The sequence below is a fragment of the Lathamus discolor genome, chromosome 9 (assembly GCF_037157495.1).
Source record: "Lathamus discolor isolate bLatDis1 chromosome 9, bLatDis1.hap1, whole genome shotgun sequence".
Taxonomy (NCBI): domain Eukaryota; kingdom Metazoa; phylum Chordata; class Aves; order Psittaciformes; family Psittacidae; genus Lathamus; species Lathamus discolor.
The window spans coordinates 18,546,544-18,574,512 of NC_088892.1; the positions used below are offsets into that span (position 1 = coordinate 18,546,544).

A 27,969-nucleotide genomic window follows, 5' to 3' on the forward strand; every position below is an offset into this window, starting at 1 on the left:
ACAATTAATGGCTCCAGCTGAAGCATTTCAGCTCAATTTACCTAGTTACATACTAAGTATATCTGTGGTATCACCCAGATGCTTCCTACTGACCTGGAATCATCACTTCTCCAAAGCTTCAGGACTCTGCAAAAGGATGTTCACAAACAAAAAGTATCCTTTGAAGACTTGTCATCTCTCCTCTACTCATCCAGGGAGAAATTGGAGGATTTGTATCAATGTCTGTCCCTCTTTTTTGCCTCTGGAAACATGGAGATAATTACACTTAAATAGGACTTATGTGAAAAATTAGACAAAATTATGCTAAGAATGCTTTTTTAAATGTTCTTCTTAACTCTTCAAAGCATTTTAGGTGGGATAAAAGCTTTCTACTTTTCTGCTAGCCACTACTCTGTTCATAAACCTATTTTAATGTATGTTCACACATTGGGGAGTGAAGTACTATATTTTAAGCTTTCAGGCTGATAACCTAAATTAAATTATTAGGTCAGGATTAAATTATTTTAGTGTATTAAATGTAAATAAATTTAACATTAGTTAAAAACTATTCTATAGAAATTGTTGTTAGTAAACAAATTCAAATAAAATCCTCCATCTTACATCCTATTACAACTTGCTTGATTTCTTATAAAGACAACTGGCTTTAGAAGCTCTGCTGGTCTCTGGTCCCTTACAGTTTTCTGATCTTAAGTTCAGTGATCTTTTGAAATGTGGAAATCCATTTGTATGATCTGAAATTCTGTTGTCTTCAGAAGGTTCTTTAACATGCTACCCTCTATAGAAAATTAGTTGGAAATTGGAAGCAATCCAAAGTTATCAGAAACCTGTAAAAAGATGAGGGTTTAGGGTGAAATTCATAGACTTCAGAAAAGCAGTGAAAAAAAAATCAAAATCAGAGGTGCTGGATATCCAGACCTTCAAATGCATCCAATTTTAGCCACCTTTTCTGGATATATATCTGTGGCATATCTTTATGTACAAATTATTGCATTGCTCATCCATAGCAGGTGCTAAACATATTTTTGTCAAATAACAGCTTGCAGGTTCATTGACTATTGCTATTAAACAGAATAATCAGAGATACTTCTCAACAGTTGATTTATAAAGAACAGAGTAAGATGTTTACTGTGAGATCCCCAGTGTTATATAAAGTATTCTCCATATAACAGTCTTTGGTCTTTCTAATTTCTTCAGATCCTGAACCCTGAGCTTTTTTAAGTTTTTCATGACCCCTCCCCTTCCATAAAAATCTCTGTATAGTTTACTAAACTCAGTGAGGACTTCTTTTTCCTGAAAAAAAAAAAATCTTTCAAAATTTTGCCTAATTTTATGGAAAGTAAAATTACTAGAAATATTTTTCTACAATGTGATCCCCATTTAATTTATGATAAAATTATAATGTTCCTATTAACTTCAATGTAAAGTAGATGATAACTGTAATGATAGAGTGTGCTGCTGAAGAAATGAAGTAGCAGCTAGTAGTTTGTAAATTTGCAGTCATTGCAATATTATTGTAAAATACTCTTCCTCAAAGTCAAAACTCTATCAAAATTATATGAATAATTAGATGTAATGAAGAGTTATTGACCCATTGAACAGGTATGTTGTATAGTGCACATTCATCCTAGTTATAATAGTGAAACTTATATAACTGTGATCACTTCATGACTCATACTAGCATTTGAGAAGGTATTAGATACAATAGGTCTGACTCAGCAAGGTTTCATGTAAATACATATAAGTGGGGTAGAACTCAATTTGCGCCTTATCTCTTAGGGAAAGCCATTCTTTGGATATCAAGATACGAATGACTTCTGAAGATTTTGCAAGGTTCTGAGAATAGTAACAGTAAGATACCGAGAAGAGGTTTGTCCATCCAAGGAAGAGGCATGAAGATGTTTACAAGGTTTTTGGTACTGAACAACAGATCAAAGGAATAAAGACCAGAGAAAGTATTAAAGCACAGAGTCCCAAGCAACACTGATGAACAGGCACTGATTAAGAACTTGTTACAGTATATGTGTGTATATATATAGGCTCAAATTGTTTTAACAGGGCACCAGTGCTCTCTATAAAATTTGAAGGCACGCAGTACTTGATTGAAATCAGCCACATATAACCCTTGTAGTCAAATAAATATCAGCTTTTCAGAAGTAATCAACTGAAACTTATATGCATCAGTATATATAGAATAGCATAAAATAAAAAGTACATACTATGTAATTATTAATGTACTTTTAATAATTGATGTGTCAATATTGAGGACCACTTTAGCCAAAGGAATTTTTAACAGGTCTGAGAATGGAAATCGTCCAAAATTTACTGTGCTGGCTCTAAACATACAGAAAAATATCTAAAACATATTTACTTTTTTCTCAGACAATCTCAGCTTTGGGTTTTTTTGTGTTTTTTTCATATTTTATTATAAAACTGCTTATGTTGTTAAAGTTGTTGTAAAAATAGGACATTATACAATATGGATCCAACGTGATGTAATTCCTTTCTTCTTCAAGCTTGTTCATACTTAATTGTACGTTAAAGTGGGTTATACCATGCAGTGCTCAAATTTCCCACAAATGGCTCCTCTGCCTGTTTTCCTGAAGCTAGGTTTCTAGCTTTTGACCATTTTCCTGCAGTCTCATTCCCTTCCTCTGGTTTAGGACCTTGAGCAGACTGGCAAAGTGTGTGATCTCTAGAGCAGTTGAACCTCCATGGACAAGGGTCTCTTGCAATCCCACATGTAAACATGTGGATCTTATTTCATGGATTTCATTTACTCTGACTAAAGAAAGCTAAAAAACATGTTTTGAACAAAGTACCTTGATTCTCCACTGTATTACATACTGAACAATTGCTTACACTTTCACAACCTTCCAGGTGACTATCAATCATCAGATTGTCTTGGATATACTAATATGAGTAAATACACATGTCAAAGGCAAAATATGCTCATGTTATATTCATACATCCTAATGAGTATCTTCATTTCACTAACAGCTGGTAGGATGTAGTTCCTTCATTTGGACACACTGCGAGAATAGAATAAATAGAATCATAAATAAACATTTCTAATAGCTTAATTATTTCTTGAAGTATATAAGATCTGTTGCTGGAGGACATAGAAAGAACATTTATTTAATAGGGTTCTGTAACTTCATATATATATTATATATATTTCAGCATGTAAACTGCTACAATGTATTATCATGTATACAAAACCCAATATGCTCTATATACAATCCCATCTGTTTTAAATGTGATGATTACTGATCATGGCAGACGGCACACGTAGTGTAAACAGTTTGCTACACACAAACCAATGTATTCTAATTACAAGTCAATATATTTCATGTACAATCCAATTAGCTGTCATAGACACTCTTGTATTTAGTAAATGTAACTGATCTATTTCAAATTACTAATTTAAATAGACCATTATTTAATTGACAGGCCAATATATTTGAGGATAGAAAACAGAATATCATACAATAGAAATAATATAATGAAAATAATACTTCAAAGTACAAGCTGTTTGAGGTTTTTTGGTAAATCAAGTAACTTCATATATGAGAAGGTACCATGAATGCCATTGAAGTTCTTTTCCTATCAGTCATTCTGCAGTACTTCTTTTTGCAGGAAATCATCTCTAAGTCTGCATGAAAAACTAGAACTAGAACTGCAAATTCAGGATATAAAGACTTAGCTCCAAAATTAACTTGCACACATAGCCAAACTAGCACCAGAATAACTGCAGAAAGTCTTATTCAGAAATGCAATGGAGGAAAGAATTAGATTCATCCGCTACGGTACTAGTGGTTTAAAAAACAGAATCTAGGTATCTTTGGGAAAGGTAAAGCATTTCCAGAAGCACTAAATAACTTCAAGAAAAAAGCATTAGAAGAAAAGCAAGGCTCTTCACAGCAGTTTGGTCCAATGATCAATTGAAATCCAATAGTAGAAAGGTAGGAAAATAAGTTTGTTTCTATTTTCCTTCTGTGGTGCTGGTTAAAATTTGGTTTCTGAACTGGAAAAGACAACAAAGGTGGCTTCATAAATCTGTCAGTACTGCTGCTCTGGGGAGACATAACAATCCAGAATCACAGTATAATGGATAGAGCATGAATGTAAAATTACACAGGGTTGCGTGTACAGTACACACTGTGTAGCATAGGATGTTGACTGAATAAAAAACAGCTAAGATCACTCAAAAGGTCTGGGCTTAATGTAGCTGCACTGATTGTGGGCAGATGAAATCCTAAGCAAAGAATTAGGTCAAGTCATGTCAAATTTTCTGTAGAATTGCCTAGAAAGATTTGCTTTGGAAATCTTTACTTTGAAAGTCCCAAACACTACATTAGTCACACCTATGCTGCTGACTTCATTATCACTATATGTAGCTTTTTAGATTCCTTAATATTAAAGTCAGCTTTGGGCTGTATGATGACTGTATTTAGGCATCAATAATCTAGCATGTGTCAACTTGGAACTCAGAATGGGTAGGATGAGAGGAAGAAATTTCCAGTCCTTTCTTCTGTTTGTAACTGCTATGATTATTCCAAATGGTTGCACACAGCTCATAAATAGCATTTTACTTGGAGTAGCTGAATTGAAATTTGTAGTCTTGTCTCTGGCAATAGTAAGTAGATGAGCTTTTTTCCATTTTAGAGGTGTTATTCCCGGTATTAGTAAGTTCACAGTTAGGTAATTTATTTTCCTCCTTCAGAATATGCAGAATTTGACTCTTAGAACTGCCTTAAAGGCTCCCCAAAGAAGGAAGATGACACTAAAGGGGAATTTATTTCAAAGAAAAATTGTATTGCTTGCAAGACAAAATGAATAATGTTGAGAATTCCTAGCAGAGAAGCCTTAAGACTCCGTAGCTTAAAATTATTCCCCTTTCCCATTCTAGTCCAATTTCTGAAGAACAGCAAAATGATCTGAAAAAAACCTCTGCATAAATAATTGATTTCCTTTACTCTAGATGTAGATTCTTTCTGCATAAAAATGTTCTTGTGGAGTACAGTTTGTAAGGCTGGAAGAGTGAAGTATTTACTCTTTTGTTTAATATGCAGTGGATTCCTTCGGTTATCCTAGCTGTGCTATATAGTTCTGGCTGAGGGAAGTTATTATACACTAGTTAATGATGGTTTTGATCCTGAGCTAATGATTTCAATTTGTATCACAATTTGTTTCTTCCAGATTTCATTGCTCATGCCATGCTTAGGTCTAGGCAGTTCCACAAAATTAGACACTCTGGGCATAATTTAAGAAAATAGCTTTTTAATAAACCCCCAGATGAAGCGAGAGAACCATGTTAATAGTTCCTTTGCCTTTGCACATTCCTGAAGACCAGACAGGAAGGACCTGATTTTATCTTCTTCAGAAAGAGCAAATAGAATTACTATGTACTTCTCCAAGATGCAGATGCTATATCACACAATCCCTGATAACGCGAATTCATGTACTTGGTAGCCCACAAAGTGTGGCTATTTTCACAGGTGTCTGCACCAGAAGATAAATATCCTGAAGCATGTCAAAAAAACTTCCAGCATTCATCCTAGTTTTATGTTAGTAGAATCAGGTCACAATTGTAACTCATAGACTTCAGCAAGGAAAGCCTGAATTTTACGGGGGTGGAAGCAGAATATTGAGAATTAGCATTTCGTACAGTTTTGTAGTCTTGCTGCTGCCTTTCTGCCAACGCGGATGGGTGACTGGTATTACCTCTGGTGCACCTGGAACCTGGGCCTGTCAAAAAATACAAATCACAATATAAAATAATCAGCTCATGAAAAAGTTTAGGCTGAGATTTGTTTCTCATTTGTCACATCAAAATCAAGAAACCTTTTATTCAGGAAGCAGGAGAGTATTTGACATTAATCCTGCTGGTATGCATAGAGAATAAATGAGGAATTTTTGTTGTTCGTGTGTTCAAGTAGCATATTAATGATTTTGATAATAGCATGAGGATATCTGGCTACTGTCTAACATGTTAAGTTAAATTGTTATGGCCTTAACACTGATTTTGTCTGCCTTTATTCTAGTATTGTTACAGGTTCATATGACTGTTAAGAGAGTGGAGAATAAAATCAAGTGTAATTCTGACTATGGTAAAAAATTTATTCTCTGTAAGTAAAATTAAATCTGTTCTGTTTATTGGTTGACAGACACAAACATGTTCTCCTTTTTCTTTTTTCTTTTAACCAGCGACCTGCTTCATGTTCTGTGATATCTGTGGGGCAAATACGTGCAATAGTTGTTTAATGACATTAATTTTAAATGGAAATAATTCAGCATACTAAAAAGAAACTATACAGATTAAAAAGAAGCCAATTGCCTTTTAAAATAGACATGTTTTTATTTAGACTAACAGGCCTCCTACAGAAGTTGAAAAATGTAACATGGACTAAATTTAACTTTGCTACTGCCACCAAAGATAATAGTGTGTCTACCTTCTGACAAAATAAACTAAATGACGCTCACTTGACTAACACTTACCATCAGTCAGGTCCCACGGGAAGGACTATTCATGAGTGATGGTAGTTTGGAAAAAACAAATGTGTACCCCTCATCCTGGAAAGACATGTTATTGAAAGAGACTTATGAACTGCAATATTGATGCAAACCACAGAGCCATCTCCTAAGCTATTAGGGATGGCTAGAAAATGGTAAGTTTGTTTTGTCAGATATTCAGACCAATTTCTTACTGCTGAGTGACTGCCTACAATTGCTACAATGAAACATCCTCGTATGGATGTTTCACCAATGGAATCTGATAGCACAAAGATCTGGTTTCTCATCTCTCCTGTCAGTCTTATGCTTTGAAGCACTCAGATTTCTTTTTTTATTGTTACATTTTTCATCTTGTGGTTTGTAAAACAAAATTTCTAATTAATTGGGTTGGGTTTTGTTGTGTTAGGGTTTTTTTGTGAGTTGAGTATAATCCACTTTTTCTGCAGTTAGCTAGTTCAAGAATCTTATCTTGTATGTATGTATGCTAGAACTCCATATTTAATAAATTTGTATGTAATTTGCAGCTGCAGGTCAATGAAAATAGAGGAAGATGTGAAAACATGTTACAAAACCTAAAAATGGCAGCAGATAAATAGAAAGATAAAGAAGGAAAAGAGATCCTCAACATCAGCATCATACTCCTCAGGGCAAAGGATTGATGAAATGCAGTGCTTCGCTTTTCCAGCTCCCTCCAACCAGACTTAAGTCATCATTAGGATACCCAAAGAGAAGTGGAACGGTGAGTGTAACTCCAGAAAAAGGCGTAGAAACTTAGAAGCTTGCCTATAATGGCGTTTCAGTGTCCAGGGCCAACAATTGCCCATTGGTTGTCATCCCAAGACTGCGCACTTCTACACAGCATGCTGTGTCCCCACTTTTCAATGCCTCTGCTATCATATCAGGTATGTATTCCTCTACACAAAAAAATTATGCTGCAGTCATAAGTAGTTCATAGTACACAATAACTAAACTACCTGTTACAATTATCTATATAAAAAGAAAAGCTGTAGAATAGAAATTAGACATAGGAACTTGGTCTTTAGAAAAGTTGTTATTGCAGCAAAACCAAGAGAAAACAAACCTCTGGGCAGTTCACATAAAGCTTGGACAGAACCTGACCCGCCTTGGTCCTGACACCTTGCAACACTCAGGACAAAGCCTGTGGCCTGTTATTAGCAATGGCAGTTTTGTACTCCTACAAAAATACAATTTCTTTCCAGTCATGGCATGAAGGTTACAGCTTTTAAGCTTGAAGGCTTGTAACCATGCGGAAGTGAACGAAACGTTCATTTTTGTGCTGCTGATTCTGGAACAACACTTTTAGCAACTGTGAGTAGAAAATTAGGAGTTTATTTAAGATAATGAGCCTTAAAGCAGTTTCATCATGTAAATGCAAAAACTAGAGACACACTCAAATCAAGATAATTGAATTTTATTGCATTAACTTGTTAAATTCTTTTAATGGCATTAAAGCCAGTAGACGCATTTTTCAAAACTCTGCCTTAAAGACAACAGCCAGTGACTAAACGTCTTCAGTTTCTGTTAGCTCCTGAGCATTTTCATGCAGGAATAAGCAATTCAAAAAGCAGATCTGGTATAAAAAACAAACCAGTGCTATGATGTGGAGATGATATCCCCTCCTAGTCACCACATCCCCATAGCATCTCTTTCAGTTTGATTCACTTACTATTAGGACAAAGGCTGGTCAACCATCACAATAATGTACACGGCTGTATGGGTTTTTTTGTGTAAGACAGCAAAATGTATCTTGCATTTTTCAGTGCCTAAGTAGATAACAAATAGAAACACCCTTTTAATCAGAAGACAATAAATGTAGTGAAGATACTACTGGGTAGTGCTCTGAACTTAGCTAAACTTATGTAGTTATACATATGCATAATGACAGTTGACTAACATTTATGGCATACCTGTAATGTCAATTTAGTAGTTCTGACCTCAGTTTCAGATTAGCTTCATGCTCTGATCTTGGTTTTGCTGCAAAAAAGATGCAGCAGAAGCATGTCAGTCTGTGCTCTATGGTTTGTATTTTGCACAAAACAATTTAATGGAAAATACAGAGAGCAGTGGCTGCTTGAACATGGGAATCTCTGATTTCATTTGTAGTCATTAGACTTCGATGCCATGTTTAACTACCCTATATTCAGCCCAATTATTTTTTATGCCTTAAATATAAATGAAGTAATTTTAACAAGATTGTGAATTTTTTTACCGTGCATGGTAAAATTGCTAAAATGTGTTAAATAAGGGACTGAGATACCTGAAAGTTTAGTTCTATAGGCCTCTTTTCCACAAAGGAGTTTATCCCACTGTCTCAGATGTAGAACGTGGGAAGAGACGTCTCAGAAGGGAATCCACATTAAATGTTCCTCAGCTGGGCTGAGAGCACTGATAACAAGAAAATGTTACCAAAATCTCCAGATTATCAAAAAAGTGCAAGTTATTAACTCAGAAACAATTGTATCTGCGCTTAGAAATCCAAGACCTATTTAAGGTTAACTTTACATGCCACAGATAAAGTTCTCTTCATGTATTAAAGGCCCATGTGTGCCACCAAGTAGAGAAAAATATTAATAAGGTCTGTTCAGTTCCTACCTGTTCTTCTATAGATCAATCTGTCATTGCTGCCTTTGATTTTACTGCAACAAAACATAACTTTAGACTTGAATATAAATCTGACTTGCAAAGTTTACCCATTGAAATATAAGATATGAAACTGCAAAAGAGAAAGTCATAAAACAGAGTGTTTTCTTTACTGAAGCAAATCCTTTTTCACTCCTTAGAGAGTGAGATAGTATAATGTGGAAAGATTGCATTTCTCACATTCTGGAAGAACAGTTGATTTGTTGTTCTGACAGCCTTTATTTGGATCTCAAATAAATGGGCTATAGGAAGTATGAGGAAAACATTGTATTTGCCATGAATTACCCTCCTTGGAAATCTATAATATGGAATAATTTCAGTCAGTCAGTGTCTTTTGAAGAATGTTCCTGGCATAAGATTCTTAATTTGGGAATTAGATATTAAGAGAAGTTTCATCAGTAAAACTCAGCACCCCACACCCCTGGAAAAAAACCTAAACAAAACAAAAAAACAAGCCAAACAACACAGGGAAAATCTGTTACTCGTAGAACAATTCTGGCTGGAGATACAAGCAAACAAATTACCTTTAGGTGCAAGATTCTAGAACCACAGAAATATAGAATATTTTAGGTTGGAAAGAACCTTTGGACACTATCTGGTCTACCGCTTTAAAAGTGAGAGTGAGGTTGCTCAGCACTTCTTTCTTTCAAGTTTTAAGTATCTCTAATAATGGAGTTTCATAGTCTCTCTCAGTGCTTGTTCCAATGTTTGACCACCTTCAGCACGAAGAAATTTTTGCTTATCTCTAATAAAAACCTTCTTTTGCTATGCTTTATGTCCATTGCCACTAGTCTTGTGCATCTCTTAGAAAAGTCTGGCTCCATCTTCCCTGTGAAACACTCACTAGGTAACTTGAAACAGATATTAGATCTCTAATTGAAAGGTAAAAGATAATAATCCGTTCTCTTGACCTGCTTATGTTATGTTTATTATGTGACATTTTTGCAAATATGCAGCATAATACTCAGTTAGTGTTCATTGCCACAAGGACATGCTGCTGTAGCATTTTCAGCTTTTACACCAGGACCCCTAGAACCTTTTCTGCAGAATTGCTTACTAGCCAGTTGATGCCCTCCCAATGCTGTTGCAAGGCATTCCAAGGATGTGACTTTGCATTTGCCCTTCTTGAATGTTCATAGGTTTCTCTCAGTTCATTTTTTCCAGCATTTTGGATCCCTCTGCATGGCAGGGAGTGCAGCCATGGAGACCATGCAGTAAAGCCAGTTCACTGTCACCTGTAAGCTTGCACAGAGTGCCTTCCACCCACCACCGAGGGAGTTAGCTATATGAGGGGCTGTGATAACTGCCTCTAAGTAGCACTACTTTTTAATCAGCTGCCAGGCAGCCTTCAAACAGCTGATGCTCTTCAGGTCTGAATTTTGCTCTTACTTTATTTTTAGAGTAATTTCTTCATCTATTTAAGGAATTCCAGAAATTAACTGTAATTTCATTACTTGTTATATATGATAATAAATTTAGTTCTTCACATAGCTCATCGAGAATACAGCTAAAATAAGTGTTGCATACAGAGTATGTCCTGATTATCTACCTGTTAATATTCCATTGAGGCTGTATAGAGCTATATAGGTGACATTTGTTGTGTTCATTTATATCACAAGTAAAAAGACACGTTTTACCTTCTCATATGAAACTTCCACATCTGGCAGTCCTTATAGAAACATAGTGCCCTCAAACTTGCTTTGGAAGTCTGAAGCAATCCATATTTTCACTGTCTGTATGTGCTTGCTGGCTGACAGCTCCTCAAAGCTCAGGTGACCCAGACTGTCATAAATTTTTACCTCAGTTCTAGGCTTTAACCATAGCCATCTTTGCCTGAGAATCCTAATATCAGTCAGTTTTAAATTTTTGGTACAGACATCAGTTTCTGGTGTTAAAAATAATATGAAGAGTGTATTTAAAAGTATTAGAAACAGTGTGTTTTCACTCTGCTTTCTTCCACCTTAAATACCAGTGTTCCCTACATAAATGCAGTAGTGTGCAAAGAAGAGACCTGACCATGCAGAAGATGAAACATGTTGTAATGAGATGGCAACACATTCAAGATAGTGAATGTTTGTAATCATCAGTCCTTAGCTCCATTTATCACTACTGTGATGCTAGTCTTGAAACAGGACCATAAAAGTGAAGCCAAACTCATTCAGAAAACCTTATTCTGATAAGCGCAATCTCACAGAGTTTTTTGCATGAGTAAAATGAATGTACTTGATTGAATGTTACCAAACAGTAGATACGAAAGCTTGGCAACAGATTATCAGCACTTTGGGGGAAAAAAATCTTGTTATGTTAGAAAAGGAGTCACAGAGGTGTGTTTGGCACACAGTGAAAAATAATTTACTTTTTTTTTTAACCAGTATTCCTGAGCCTATCTTGGTGAATATGCTCTCATGGCTCTAAAAAATCATGCAGTTATGTCAGTCTCACTGAAGAACATAAACCTTCTTAAATATAAGATTCCAGTAAGGAAGCTACACACAAACGAGGTTTCTTAAAAATGCAGGCAATCCAGACAAGCACATCATTGCATTGTTCTATAATCACAAGTTGATTTCATCAAGCGATTTAATATACTATGTATTAGATTCAATTCTTAATGTATCTAATTTGATCAGGTGATGTTTCTGGTTTGAAAGGTAATGCATCTTGATTAAAGTGAGGTGCTGGATGCTGTAAAAACTCCATCTTATGCAGCAGTGGCAGTGGTCAATTCACTGAATGTTACATAAGATACAGGAAGTGGCATCACAAATTTAATGGGTAAAATCATTTAGAGTATAATCCACTGCACAGACTTTATTGCTGTACTTCAGTATGAAATCACATGTGTATACAGTATGAGTTTACTTTCTGTCTGAATTTTATCATTAACGTGATCTGAAAACATAGAGATTATTCCAATGGAACAGAACAATCAGATGGTAAAAGAGCTGCTATGTTTGAGTGTACAAACACACAATCTGCTCTAATAGCAAACAAAATGGCTACGTTTGGTGAGAGACAGAATGGAGATGTTTGGGGTAAATGAGGAGAACTCACATAGTTGACAACCACTTTATATTTTGAAGGCTTTGTCAAATTTGTAGTAAAAATAAATCTCTGCAGATAATCACAAAATTTTGTAAATTCTAAAATCTGAATGAGAGATCAGTCAAGCTCAGTCAAGCATCATACTCAATCTCCCTGTGAATCTTAATGTACAAGTTTAATGGATCAGAAAGATAAGAGGCTGGGGGCCAAAGGCAGAAATAAACTTTGGCACATATAGAGAAATGGACAAAACTATAAATATTACAGTGGCATGAGCCAAAGATAGGCTGCTGTATTTCAGGTTCACAGTTTCCTGACATTTTAGGCAAGTATGGTTCAATTGCTACAGATATATGACAAGTGCTGTGTTTCCTAAACCAGAAAATGAAAAGGAATGTTTTTCCCATTATTACTGGGATGTTTTCAGAAGACATATGTGTCTGAAAAATACCTCTTTTTTTGTTCCTTTTATTTGACATACTAATCATACTCAGAAAAGGCAGAGGCACTAAGGCTTGTGGAAGCTGTGCTTCTTACACCATTCATCAAAGGGTCTGTACGGTCTGTGTTATCTTCAAGTCATATTGACACTGAATATCTTTTGCAAGACTAATAGGAGCAATGGAAATATATTCCTGTCCTGGTTCTGTCTTTTGCTGTAAGTGGAGCCGCAAAGCAGCTGAGCAGTTTTTCCCAAGGCAGCATAATAGACAACAACTTGAAAAAAAGATGCAACCCCAAGGATTTTCCTTCTGTACTTCAGGGTAACTCTTCATACCATAAAACACAAAATTACTGAAATAACACACACAAAAAATGAACCTCCATCTGCTAAATAAATGGAGATAATCAAATGCCAGAAGTGTAATTTCTATGCTATGGTACAGGTTCTGTCTCGTGTGTTCACAAGCTTTCTCAATTCTGGAAGTTTAAGAAGGTGAAAGTTTTAACCTCCACTGCAACTAATACAAGCAGCATGGAAGGCTCCATCATAAATTGCTTTTTCTTTACCCTTTTCTGTCATTGTATAGATAATAAATATTCTTCCTAATGTAGCCATCTTTGTTGCATTCTTGAACTTAGAACAAGACAGATAATTGCCTTTGTACCATTAGATTTGATTAAGTTAAACTAAGAAATTCTAACTGGAAAGCACTGAGCTGTACATTTCATAGGCCAAGTTTAAATGAACATAAGTATTTTTCAATACTAATGAATTGAAGTGGTTTTGTTTTTACAGTTATACGAATAATTTTGCTAGTTGTTTTCTACAGAAAATTAATGTCAGGGATATATTTAACAGTATGTAAGCTGGCATAATACAGAGATACAAAAGCAACCAACCATGCAGACAAAGTTCTATTGTGAAAATTCAAACAAAAAATGTTCCATCTTTTAGACTTGTGTGTGTTAAGTGCTCCTCATACAAAGTAGGGTATGATAATAGTAATTAAATTAATCTAATTTAATCATACTATTAGGAAATAATTTTTAAATAAATTAAAATGATTTTTTTAAATGAATGAACCTCTGATTTTCAGGTTTTTGTTTTGGTTTTTAATTATTAAATTTCTTTCAGATAACTCAAGTGGAAGAAAGATAATACAAATACTGTGTCTTCTGCAGTCTTACTTTATACAAAATAACTAGCTTAAATAAGTGTGCTGTTTAAAGGTAATGGGATGCTTTCACAATTTTAGTAACTTTCTGTGCTACTTTCCAGATGAAATAGCCAGTATGCAACCACAGAATGTGACAGCAAGTCAGTCACAAAGACACACACAGGGTGGTTATAAAAGTGACACTCTGAGCATGTACTTAGGATCTCTGCAGATCTTTTGCTGCCAAGATGACAAAATTACTGCTACATGAATGTGCTAGACAAAAGCTACCTTTGGAATAGATACATGGAAAGCACTCTTATCTCCTGGTTGTACTGTACTTATACCCAAGGGAAAAATATTTCTTTTCGTAAATAATACAGTCTGTGCATACCAATCAACCCAAACTGATCCACTAAACTCTATTTTGTCTGGCTTCTAGGAAAGCTAGTCAGTGAAGTTAATTCTTTGCTAGGTGATTGGGCAGCAGGTTCTTTCATAACTAGATAAGGGCTACGAAATTGCTTTATTTTCCGTTTATTCATGTTTATTCTTACTTGTGCTATACTTCAACTTTGTGTGCTGTCATTGAGACCAGCAGTAAAAAGCAAGGATTCCATTATGGGACGTACTGAAGTCCTCACAGTTACAATGCTTGTTTCTACTACTAGGAGGATTTGCATCATAACTCATATTTTCTTGTGTTTTTAAGTGAGGAAAAAAATACATTAGATATGCGGCAGATACTTCTACCTCTCCACTCCACAGTGTAGGTCTCCTAGCCCATTACCTAAGCTCAGAGGGATAACTGAGAGTCTTAGCAGATGGATTCTTTCCCCAAGAGAAGCAACCTTTCGCATTTGGAGGGCAACAATGCCACAAAACAATGGAACTCCAGAAGCAGAACTGCTGTAAGATGCTTTTAAAGCGATGTGAAATTTCATTTCTGAGGGGTACTTTTTGGTTTGCTTGGGGATGGGGGATGGAAGATGACTCCAAACTGTTTGCTTGCTTATATTAGGAAACATGACATCTTTGTTATAGTGAAATGCAGAAATCATAACATAGGACTTATGAAAGCTTCAGCAGATTTTCAATAGATTTGTTTTGGGAAAGAGATGTATAAAGACAGGTTGTCCTGTCCTCATGGTGACCTCTACATGAAACACTTACTCTGCTTTTGTATTTAGGTAAACATGAAACAGAATACTTCAATATTTTTGGATCTGAATTGAGTACACTACAATGTATATTGAAGGATAATATAAGAGAAACCTTTCTCACTGTCTGTGCCTCTAAAAATGCAGACTTCCAGTGACTTTATATAACCTACATTTTCTTTCTGTCTTTCATGTTTTAACTTTCCATTTAACACATATGTACACTTTTTTAGACTTTATAATAATGTAAGTTACTATAAAATTCCTCATTTTCTTCTTAGTGAGTCTCCAGATTGTTAGTTACGTGTGTCCAGATACATATATTCACAATGAGAAATAAAATGAGTTGTTAGAGAGAGGAGAAATACCTGATAAGTACTTTTTTCATCTCTGCATGAATTATCTTTATAACCCAGATCCACGCTTTGTCGGCAGCTAAGGTTGTTGACCAAGGAAAAAGAAAGAACCTCATAGCCAAATGAAAATTCTTTGAGTTCCTTATCTTTACATGAAGGAATAAGCAAGTAAAAAGGTGCTTAGCTATGCGTCTTTCAGTAGACATCATGTTATTAAACAGTGTGAATGCAAACTGAAAACTTGATATTTTGCTGCGGCAGTCTTAGGGTGTAAGGTGAAGAAAATTTGGCAGTGAAGTCAGGTAGGAGTGAAATATCATCTTTTAAATGAGTCATCTTTCACACATTTAGCTTGAAAGAGTAGCTCTGAATGATTCTGCTTTGGAATGAAGTGGCCTACCAAAGCCAAACAATGTGAGAGACTTGGACTTGAAAACATACTCGCCACCAAGGCAAGATTCTTGAGTATCGTGTTCATGACAAGCAAAGCTGCCTAAAAATGTGTGGTTTTGCAAGCCCATTCCTGAAATGGAGCAACTTTGTTTGCATGCAGGATCACCTGATTTTAAGGATGCTTAGGCATTGATTCATTAACTCAAATTATTTTCAGTGAAAAGCCACAGGTGTCTACTAGTTCATAACTATTAGCCCTGGTTTAGATTTGAAATTACTACAGATTTCTCACATTTCCAACATCTTCTGCCTTTCTAGCAACTTACTTACAAAAAAAAAAAAAAAGAAATAAAACCTCTGGAAAGTCATTAATATTTGCACTTTTCCAGGTTGTAAGTCTTGACCACAAACCTTTACAGTTATGAAATACTTCCTATCTTCTCTAACATTGTTAGGAGAGTTTTGTATTGTTTCTCAGTCACACTTCTATGGATAAAAATGCCATTGTCCTTGCCTGTTGGTATAAATCTCTGATAACAGGTGAGTGGGATATAGCTTCAGAATGGGAAGAATTAAAGAATGAAATGCTAACTAACAAATTTGTTAGACCAGACCTTCATGATTAACTCCCACAGGACTGAATTTCTGAAGGTATTCCTCTTACTGGGCTTGTGTATCCTAGTGTTTAGTACAAAATAAACCTCATATGTGCAAACAAGTTCATTAAAATTGCAAGAGCCTGTAGCACATTTGTAACAGCTTGCCCAAAGGTTGACATTTATAGTTTTGCACTGCCAACATCCTGCTTTTATGGGGCACATTTGTATGCTAAATTGCCTATTATGTTAAGCTGTAAGTTCCCATTTAGCAGCATCAGGAATAAGATTTGACTATAAGTGTTTAGATTTTATTAGTGCTATGCTAGTCTTCTTAACAACTCAAACTTCCCACAGGCTGAACATTTGCTATATCCTCTACAGAGGTTCTTGTATTTAGGAAAAGCTGAGGATAGGAAGCATGGGAAGAAATGTTTAAGACACTGCTCGCTGAATGGAAAAGGTGCCTTACTGCATTCTATCTCTATGCAAGACCTAAATGTCATGCTTAAGCAATGATTGCATTTAAAACAACCATCTCAGTTTCATTCCCTTCTTGAGTTAACAAGACCAAAAGGTTCAGCTGAAAACATTCCAAGAAGGGGGGTGCTTTTACTGGTAAGTAAATATATCTAGTTACTTTGCTTTTACTGTAGGTTACTTCCCAGGGCATGATCCAACAGAATGAAGTGTGATATACCAGCCACATAAACTGAAATGGCAAATTTTAGCTGCATACGCAGTTCTCAAAGGCAAGAGAAATGTATTTGCTAATGAAATAGTGTATCAGTCAGTCTTGCCTTGCTAACAGGTAGCTCTCAGGAGATCCTGGAACTAAGAGAGTTACCAGTAATACCACAAAGGCCTTTCAGTTCTAGGTCAGCTCTTGTCAGAGCAGGGGCCTGATTTTAGATATCGCTTTAAAAATATCAATAAGTATTTGCTCTCCTTGGTAGTAACTGAAGTCTGTGAGTAGCAACTGACTGTTGAAAATGACTTGAAAATAACAGCTCAAGTCCTCAGCCCAGGCTTTCTCTGCAAATAAAAAATAAATAAATAAAGATAATGTGAGAAATTTCTTCTTGAATGCTTCTGTCCTAAATGAGAATGTGAGAACAGCAAGATGATACTTTGCTCCTAAGCTTTTTCTAGCATGCTAGAAAACAACACTTGAAAGAGATGTGCTTCACAAGCTGACCAGGCCAGTTTTGCAGACTTATTTAAGTTCACCTAGTGGGTATAAATACGACACTTTGTGTTTGTAGATTGTCGAAGAGCTTTGGAAACATAAGCCATTTAAAACCATTATTGTAGTAATTATTAGACTACAACTAGCTATTCAGACCAACCATGAATGGAAAACACAAAAATGGAGCTTCAGGTTGTTCATGCAGAAAAAGAAGTATTTTCTGAGAGCAAATCATAAATGTATTTTGATAAAACATGAAGTTCTTACCAGTGAGAATGATAAAAGTAATATGAAATTTCTCAGAACAATCCATACCTGAGGAGGGCTACCTCATTTGCTGATTAAGTAAGATATCAGAGAGTTTTGAGTGTGTTCTGCAGAACTCAAAGATTTTCAGTGATTGTAGGAGTGGGAGAGAGGAAGGTGCTTTCTGTGTAAAATATGATATCATTTCCAAGAGACAGAGGTCCCACATGAAAGCTCTGAGGTCTCTGTAGGAATCTAACTGAACACCCTGCCTTTGTTGCCAGTAAAGGCTGCAACCTCTAGCAAATGCAGACAGTGCTTTACCTATTAAGACAATCCATAGGGGAGAGACTTTAGTAAAGTAGCTCAGTTTTTTAAAAAAATGACCTATTTAAAGTTACATTTTCAAATCATTTAAGGAAAAGACTTAGTTAATGCTACTTAATCAAAGTTCTCTGCAAATAACTTAAAGGTGACAGGTCAGCAAAGACAAGCTTATTTAAAGACTGTATTTTAAGATTTAAAATGCTAAGAGTCTTACCAAGTCTAATCTGCTAAGAATTATAATAAAGTATAAGAGAAGTTCAAACCTTATTTATTTCAAGATCAGATTTATTATGTTTTGAAGACCTTGCAGGCAAGGAAACAGACAAGAATTAACACAGCAACTATGTTTCTGAAAGTGTGCAGCCTACCTACACTGGCAGTTGGATGATGGTGGTCACTTCCTGTATCCAAAATATTTAGGATTTCTTGTTCTCTACGGTTTAAATGGATTTCTGTGTTTTAGGCAGTTGAAGTTATTTACTTCAGGAGTTGTTTGCTGTTTCTTATTTTTAATACAGACATCTATACAACAGCATCTGTAAATGTGCTGCCACACTCTTCTGATTCCAAGTTCTTTTTGGTTGCAAATTTATACATTTATAGCTGTAGTTTGAAATGAAAATGGTGACCTTAACAAGCACTATCATCATTATGTCTTCAAGAGACTTAGATACACTCTCATTCATTCTGATATTCTAGATCTGAGTAGCTTGGTGTTGCAGCCCTATTACTTTGCTGAAGTCAGTAAAAAAAAAAAGGGCTATTGCATTGCCTTGTGTTGCTTTCTTCAGATACATTTCATAATATACCACTGCACAGTAGGATTCTAATTTCAGGTTAGCAATTCAAATGGAAATTTAATTAGAAATGTACACCTAGAACTTTACTTTTCCTATTCAGAGTTACATAGTGAATATGTAATTGAGGAACAAAGTCCAAGTGATTTTCTGTATTTTATTAAGACACGAAAGAAGTGGGGGATATCCAGTGAAGGTTTTACAGATTCCAGGAAGGAGAGAGAGTTCATTGCTATAATATGGTGCCCACAGCTGTGAAAGTCAAAAACACCAGCTAATGAAACGGAGTGAACCACAAGTTCAAAATTCTAAAGAAGACTTGACATAACCACTGATATATTACTAGCCTAAATCCAAAATATAACTCAGCCTTGCAGTCAGGTCTGTGAGAGTGACAGGATCTGAATGCCCTTTTTATATCTGAACACTATTTGAATTACAACAAGGTCAGTAAGGGAAAAGCAGGGTTCTGAGGCGGGGTGGGAAGATTGCACCATTGTGCATTCTCTAAATCAGTGCTATCCCAGCAAAAATAATCCAGGACACATTTTAGATCCATTTGAAGATTTGTGAGGCATATGTGTCAAGCATATTAACAACAAAGCAGCAAATCCAGACAGCTTTTAAATACCAAATGATGTGCTTTAGTTTAGAATGAAGCAATCAGTGTTTGGAGAATGCTTTTAATAACACTGTCTCTCCTTCTGGAAATTAACTATTCAGTGCAGGAAATTTCTGTTTGATTATTTTGACAGGTAAACATTCTATTTATTACATTCAGAAAACAACAGAAATTTACATAGCTGAGCCTACACATACTCTTGTAGCATTTTCCTTCTCCTTTACAATTTATAATAAACATGAATTATATATGGAGACAGCCGTGCTTTGTTTAAATTGCTGCACTAAGTACTCCTTGACGGCAGTAAATCAATGCTTTGCTTTCTTATACATTTGAATGAATGTAATAACTGGAATAAACAATTAATCTGATGGATACACAGAAGTCACTGCAGCTAAGTAGAGCTAGAAGAATAATACTGCTCCATTGTTCATATATTTGTCATTTGTTGATGATCACACATTATTGACTGTGTGTTATTTGTCTAACTTTGATTCTCAAAGTTATTTGAACTTACTTATTCAGTGTTCATTTAAACTGATGCCTGATAAAATTGTTTTCATGATCTCCAACTAATAAGCCAATTATGATCAGCTTTGGAAGCTATTAACCAGATTCCAGTTTCTATTTTTGCCACTTAATTTAATGCTGGTACTACAGTGACAATCAGGCACTTAATGTGTTAATATTTTTTAAAAAGAATGGCAGTATTTGTATAAAATATATAGACATTCATGCAAATATATAAGATACTAAATATATCTCTCTATATAGATATTAAAATGCCAGTGACTACTCGCTTATTAACTTTAAAGACCAGCATGGGCTCCAATCGTGCTATGAGACTGTTTGAATGTGTCAGGAGACATGTCAGTGAGTGAAATTGTTCAGAAGAGTTTTCACTAGGCTTCTGCTACCTGGTGCCCTGAAGGTGTCATAGACATCATTAAATTAATGGAGGAAACAAGAATGGATGTACAGTGACATTCCGTGGACAAGCATGAAACATTAGATAATAAATTTTCAGAGCTTGTTCCACTTTGTATCTCCTTACTTTAGAAACTGAGAAATTGGAATCGCTTACATGAGAGAAAGAAATGCTGGGTGGAATGTTTCTGTTCCTATTTATTTCTCTGTCTTTGCTAAGTGAAATCAAGGAACAAAGAAGGCAATCTCTTCAAGACTATTATCTATCATACTTGCTGAAGCTCTTGGATTTTTTCATTAAGTGCAGAGATGCTGCACTTAATGAAGGAGTTCTGGAAAAAAGTATGATTAGGATTGGCTTTGCACGTTCCCAGACCTGATTGTTGCCTATCCAGACAGTAAATGGAGTCAGTTAATAACTTTGTCCTAGGCAAAATGTTTACCCTGCTTTAAGGGCTGGAACAAGCAACCAAGACAAATGGACCTTATATCTAGGGGGAAACAAATCAGGTATTTCTCTGCCATGAAGTTTTGCTTTCTCCAGTATAGCGTATGATCTTACATTAAGAATGTTAACTGTAATTTGTGCAACCACATCACTGAGATAAACACACAGAACACATTCTTGTTTTCTGTTTGAGACTGAGAGTGACCAAATTTGTTTGGGAGAGGACAAGTCCAAAGGCATGAGCTTGCCTTGAGGGGGCCAGAGGCTTAATCGACAGCAGTACTATGAAAAATATTTTTCTTTACTTTCTGTCCATCCTGTGGAAGAATTCTGAACAGTCTGTGTGCAGGCAGTGGTATTGATGTTTAAATGATCAAAACCTCAGCTTTGAACATTTTTGTCTTGAGGCCTGGATAATTTCTTTTACTTTATCAAAAATGAAACCAAGTCATTGTACAGCTGCTGAAGAAAGGCAAAACAAGCTCCTGTGGATGGACACATATGTTATAAAGACCCCAGAGTCCTTGCAATGTTTAGACTTCTATAGAGGAGACATCAGTTGCAGTGCAGTGTAATTGAAAAATAATCTAAAAGCATGATTCTGCATTTTAAGTTTCCACAACTAAGTGGTAGAGGCAGGGCAGCCTTCTGAGAGATTCTGGGTCTCCATGTCATGCAGCTGAAATGATTTGGCATCATTTTCTTGCAGTTATATTTGTGTACAAGAAGTGATTAAGACTCATACTATAGCCCAAGACTATGAAAGAAGGGGAGGAAGGGGATCACATGGCAAACGACAACCAGGGAGACCTCCACATTCTAAATGGTGAATATTTTGTCTTAGGCTCCCATTTCCCTGATGTTCCACTGTGCTGGATGCACAGAGCAAACTTTGAGTAAGGCATGATGTACGTATTTTCTTTGCTTGTTTTCATTGTGATCTGTGTGAGGGAAGGGCAAGCCACAAAGAACTTCTTTTACAAAAATTAAAAATTATGGAAAGCATTTTTTGAATAGTATTCAAAAGGTTATTAGATAAGAAGTGTTTCAGTAGAGTAAGTTTTAAATTCAGGTTAGACAAGATTCACAGGCAGATGATTAATTTGCTATAAACTCATAATCTGATCCTCATATTGTCTTTGCATTACATGGAATTTTTTCTGCCCTTTCGGATAAAGGTATCCAAAGGTATCCTTTTGGATAAAGCTCCTAGTACTTACAATAACTGTATTGCAATAGCTGCACTACATTTAAGATTGACAGTGGTGTTACAGTTACATTATCTTTTATCTTGAAGTGGTAAAGAGCCATCTTTGGACATACACTTTTCCCTCTGGCCCTTCCTAAGCTCACAGGAATGTATAGCTGCATCCTCAACCAAATTTTTTTCACAGGAAGACAAATATAGAAAGCAACTCTCCCCAAGAACCTCCCGTCATCAGACTAGAAGTCAACTGAAATTTCCCCACCCAGCCTCCTGCTACACTTCAGCAGCACCTTAAGCATGTCCTGAACATTCAGGAAGATGACATATTTCAACTCTCTCCCATTCAACTTGCCAACACTGCTGAGAAACATAGGGCTGCTTTTCATTTGACAGCAGTGTGCTCTGCTGTACACAACCCAAATGAACAAGAAATTGAGTCTATGACACAAACGTTCAGCTTTCTCACAGTCACTGAGAATTATGACTCTGTCCTGCTATGTGCTGAGGCTGCGGGCACAGCATGGCTCTGCATCATCCTGCTTAAATTGGGGTTGCTTGCAAATTTGGAGTTCTAGACTCTGGATATATGTTGGTGTCTAGCATGCGGACTGGTCAAGATTGGTAAATATAAGCATATAAATGAGAAGAGCCTGAGCCAACAACTGACATAAGGTTGTGTGCTGTTCTCTCCTGGATTTCAGTACACTGGATATAAAACTACTTCTTCCATCAAAATAAAGTTTCTGACCCGTGTAAAACCTTGGCTAGCAGTCCCAAAAGGCAGCTTAAACAGTGTAAAACACCTGAAATTTGAAGGTTTGTCTCATGTTTAGGTAAGTTAAAGGCCCAGAACCTAAACCATATTCAGTTTTAGTTTGTAAATAGCAATAAAGGATGGGTTTGTGTAGGAATAATCCATGAATTTAGCTGTTTGTCTTTTTGTAATTAAATGAAAGGCTAGATTTGTAGGAAAAAGCTTGCGTTTTACTTTTCTGTCTCAGAAGCAAGCAGGCCTAGGGGACGCTAGTATCCATGGTTGGGGAGATGGCAGGGGTCAGGGTGAGGAGTGCAGCATCTCAAGAACTCATTTTAGTTTTTGAGTCATTTTTTATCCTTTTAACACCTGAGGTAAAGGTAGATTAGAATAAGCTCAGCATCAATGTAGAGGTTAAGATGGTAAAAGATAATTTTTATTATAAAAGACATTTCCTGAGATATCTAATTTAAAGAAGTTATCTATTCCAAAGAGGTCATATTGCACTTAAATAGGAGCCCAGATTTTAGATAAAGATTTGCTTTATATCCCAAAGTCAGAATTGACTTTTCTATGGCAGTAGGTAAAATATTACTATAAAAATACAATAATTTTTGAAGCACCCTAGATGCAGATATTACACTTTTTATGTCCAGAAAGAGTTGTGTCGTTTAGCAAGGATGGGGCAAAGCATACCACAAATTCCTTCTACTAGGAAGAAATTGCATTATTATGTTAGTTGTTTCCTTGGTGATATTTATGAACAACTACACAAATTCCTCTGCTGGTGAAGGAAACATCAAGAGTTGGTTAATATCAGTCTTTTTTTTTCCCTTTTAAATTCTCCTCTCATACTGTTTTTCCTTGTACTAGCTAATAATTCATTCATATTGCTTTGATCTTCCTGTTTCTTCTTTTTTTGCTTCCCCCAAAGCTATGCTAAACCAACAAGCTTGTGAACTCCTTTCCTAACGTGTGCCTTTATTTCAGGTCTATCACCTATTAATATGTACCCCAAACAAGAACTGGAGTGTTGGAGTTCATCGTGCACCAGATGATTATGGCAAGATGATTGCAGGCCAGAAATCCCTGGAACCAGGGTTTTCTTCATCCCAGTATATTAAAAACTAGACGGAAAAATATCCCAGCAAACCCTTTCCATTTTGTCCTTGAAACGTCACAGCGCTACTTCGTGGAAGGAACAGAGGTACTTTTTCCTGTAACTGACAACAGGCCTGTGTCACTTGCTATAAAGATCTTTATGCACTTTAATCCTTAAGGTTATTCACTCTATTTCCACTTAGGCACTTATACTCTCTCTCTCTGCCTCTTGTGCTGTCATATGCATTAGCGTGCTTGTAGGTGCAAGTGGGCATATCTAGCTGAACTATTACTGTCAAATGATGATCTTCTATTTTAATTTTAGTCTATGCTAGAACTTTCTTAGAAATTGTCGAAAACACATGAAGTAGCCACAGTCACCAAATTCATAACTGGTTGTCTCATCTTTCATTTTTTAATGTTTAGGTCTTCATTTGGTAGCATAAGAAGGTATGGTAACTCATTATGTATTCCTCCAAATTAATTAATACCAAATGGTTATTTCATTAAAGAAAATACACTTGAAAAGTTTGAGAAGCTGGCTAGTTAAAAACATCCAAAAGTAAACTTCTGCTTTTTTACAAAGGCATAATTATCAAGTGAGATAGATGAAGTAAGTATGATGGTTGGATAAGGCTGATGATTACCAAAAGTGAAATGGCAATAAGAATAAAATAGGGCTTTGAATTAAGATGACTTAATTTTATTTCCCTTCTCCCACTGACTGGCTTTAATAACTTTGAAAGACGGTGCTGTTCTGCATGACCACACCAGTATCACATCCTCTTCAAGATGAGTCCTCCTCTGCATTTTTTGTGAAATACAGTGAAATCAAAATGACTAATTGATTTTGTAAGACAATTTGGCAACCATGAAGGTGAGCCTGGTTTTGATAAACCCAGAGACTTGCTGGCATTATTTTTTCTTATATTAGGGGGAAAGAAAAAAGTCAATTCCCAGATACCATTTCCTGGCTAATCTAAGGTGTGGGTGTCCTTACATTTTGTTTAACCTCTTTACAGACATTTGATGGAATGTGGACAGATAATTGAGTGCAGGATCAAGTCTTATTCCTGGAATGGCTTTTAGGGCTACTGAAGTAAATTTTCTCAGTCCGATAACATCAAGAAAGCTTTAAGTAAAGGGAACATCTTATATTGTGGTCAAAGAGATATGAAACATAGCACTGTAATAACCAAGGCAGTCTTGTTGTTATCAAGAAATATGCCAAAGGAAGCCAAGAGCATTCTCATAAAAAAATTAAAACAAAAAAACTGCAATCAAAATTTAGAAAGGGAAAATTGATTCCACTTTTAAAATCCATAACACTGCATGCAGTAGTAAAATGTGTTAAATCCAGTAGCCCCTAGTCACTATTTCCTTTTCACTGTATATACAAGATACCCACTGTCTGCTTCAGTTCTGTGGAAGGTGATAATCACTTGCTGCCAAACCAAAGGGAAAAGCAAACCGTTATTATTCTCATGGTAGTAACAGGGTGTTTTTGCAATGAAGGAGTGTGTGCGCTCCAATTATTTGACTTCCTGTCAGAAAATTAGATGTTATTATGTTGGTTTTCTGCTTTCCAGTCAACGTGCTTACAGCACTGCAATTTCTAATCTTTCTGGTGCACAGGCTGACATTGCAGCACCACAGTATAGCCTGTTACCTTCTGTCACATTTCCTTAGATCTAAAGTAACATGTATATACTAAGACACAACCTGATGAAACACAGAACATCGGCAACATAAAGTCATGCTCTTTCTTGGCCTTGGAGACAAGCGTAGAAACTGAAATTCTAATACAAAAGGCAATAGTGTGTTTGTTTACTGCATTTATTGATTAAATGAGAGTATTCTTTTTAAATAATGAAAAAAGTTGGTAATATTTAATGAAAACATTTGCTAAAATATGTGGCTTCAACATGTTTTTTCTCACCCCTTATTCTGCAAATGTTAATGGGACAGTCAAATGAACAAAGGGCCAATCTAATCATTCCTACTGCTTATTAGAAACCAATTCAATGTGTGATTAAACAATGTACAAGCCTTGCTCTAATCCTATTCATGGAGGAAATTTTATTCTGTAGAAAATTTTTTTTGCAGAAAGATCACATATAGAAAGCATGTCATGACAGATTTATCAACAAATTCAATTAAACTAAAAGCTAGAATGCCTGCACTAGCAAAATTGTACAAGAGAAATTGCTTCATGAAGTTAATGATAATGCATTCTATCTACTGATGATACAGCCTTCTGATTCCAGTTAAGGTTTAAAAAGATAAAAAAACCCTCCAACAAATCAGAATCCTTTGCATTGTCAAAACGTCAAAGAATATGACCCTTTTAAACTTAACGTGAATTGAAGGCTCATGAAGATCTTAGTAAAAACAAATAATAAGGTGTTTCTTGCTTGTAGACAATAACGGATGGATACGTTCAGGAAATGAAGTTACTTCCATGAGAGGGGGTCTCCTCTGCAACCACATAGCAGACCTTACACAGAGTGGTTCATGCCTCATCTTTCCCAACTAGAAAAAATGGTCAAGTATTACGAATTCCCTTTCCCTGGTAGGGGACTGAGCTGGTGGAAACATAGATCAAAACCTTTTATGAATTAAGTTGGTATTATTAATAGAAGCCAGGTTTCATTATTAATTACTATACATTCACTTATTCCCCAAACAGTTTATTCGTATACATACTCACATGGGGTAAGTCACAGCTATGCAGATGGAGCAAAGCTGGGAGGCCAGCCACATGAACAGCCACAGTGACACCAGCAGCTTCCAGTAGGTGTGGAAGCCATGCAAGGGTGTATGTATAATATCAGTGTCTTTGAATATGGCAGCCACCACCTTCTTGGATGTGGTCTGAGTGATACGACCAGTTGTTGATGCTACTGTGTACTTGTGGCTTTGGACAAATTCAGCAGACTTTTGGCGTTTTATCCATTTTAGTCTCCAGAGCTTACCAGACCTTGCAAGATTTTTAAACACTATCTCTCCACACATACTTACCCTTTCTTCAGCTATTTTCTGGTGACCTCCTCTTCATCCAAACACATCGTTACCTTCGGACCCATTTCACACAATTTCACACAGAAAGGTGTAACACACGACTGAACTTTCAGAAGTGTATACACAAAATACTGTGATGCACTCGCTTGTATTCCCGCCAGGTTATGCACAGAGGATTGAGATGCATATCCATATCTTGACAATCTGCACTATTGTGACAATGTTAATTCATAATCAAGATTAAGTTTCCATGCTCTGCTGAATTAACATGTTTGCAGCCCATTTCTGGTCAGGTACCTGAATTCAAGTAACTCAGGTAAGCTGAGAAAGCCTAGGAAGGAGAATAAAAAAGCTGAAAAGGTTCCATTTCAATTTATTTCTTCATTTTTAGGTTCAAGAGGGGGAAAAAGCCCCAGTTATTTAATTTTTTACCATATCATTGATACTTGAGAAAGGAAGGACTCTACTTTTCTGCTAGGGTACAGCTGGGTCTTGGCTTGCTCATAGTGATCATTAGAAAAAGAATAAAAATGTTGATTCTGCTGTTTGAGCACTGGCTGCTTATTATTTTTTCCATGCTGTGTACAGGTTGCTATCTTGTTTGTTAAAAGACAAAAGAAAAATCAATACAAGTGTTGAAAAGGAATCTTGTGTATTCAACTTTGCAAAGTTCTTAAATAAGCATAAGAAAAGTAGTAATACAAAAAAAACCCCATGAGTGCCAGACTTAATTACCAGACATAAAGTAATATTGCTTTTTCAAGTATAGAGAACTGAGTGGAAAAAGTATTTTCAAGGAAAATAAAATGGACTGCTAACATACATTTGCATTTCAGTTATGTTTGTATCCTTTCATTTAATAGTGATTATCTTAAGTGATTTCTTGATAACGGGGAAAATTAAGACAGACAAATTAATTCCTCATACTTAAAATATTAAGAAAAAAGCATGATTTTTATTTCAGTTGTTGGCAAGAATTACTGAGTCACCTGTAAAATCTTTTAG

The 27,969-nt window shown here is 35.8% G+C and overlaps 1 long non-coding RNA gene across 2 annotated transcripts in view; it reads left to right on the plus strand.

Annotated features, from left to right (window-relative positions):
• Positions 1-24,069, plus strand: part of LOC136019486 (uncharacterized) — a 44,571-nt gene extending 20,502 nt beyond the window's left edge. For both annotated transcript variants that reach the window (XR_010614910.1, XR_010614909.1), the window contains 3 exons: positions 6,045-6,128; positions 7,038-7,252; positions 23,833-24,069. This is a non-coding gene — a long non-coding RNA (uncharacterized LOC136019486). The remainder of the gene's footprint in view (positions 1-6,044; positions 6,129-7,037; positions 7,253-23,832) is intronic.
• The last annotated feature ends 3,900 nt before the right edge of the window (positions 24,070-27,969 follow it).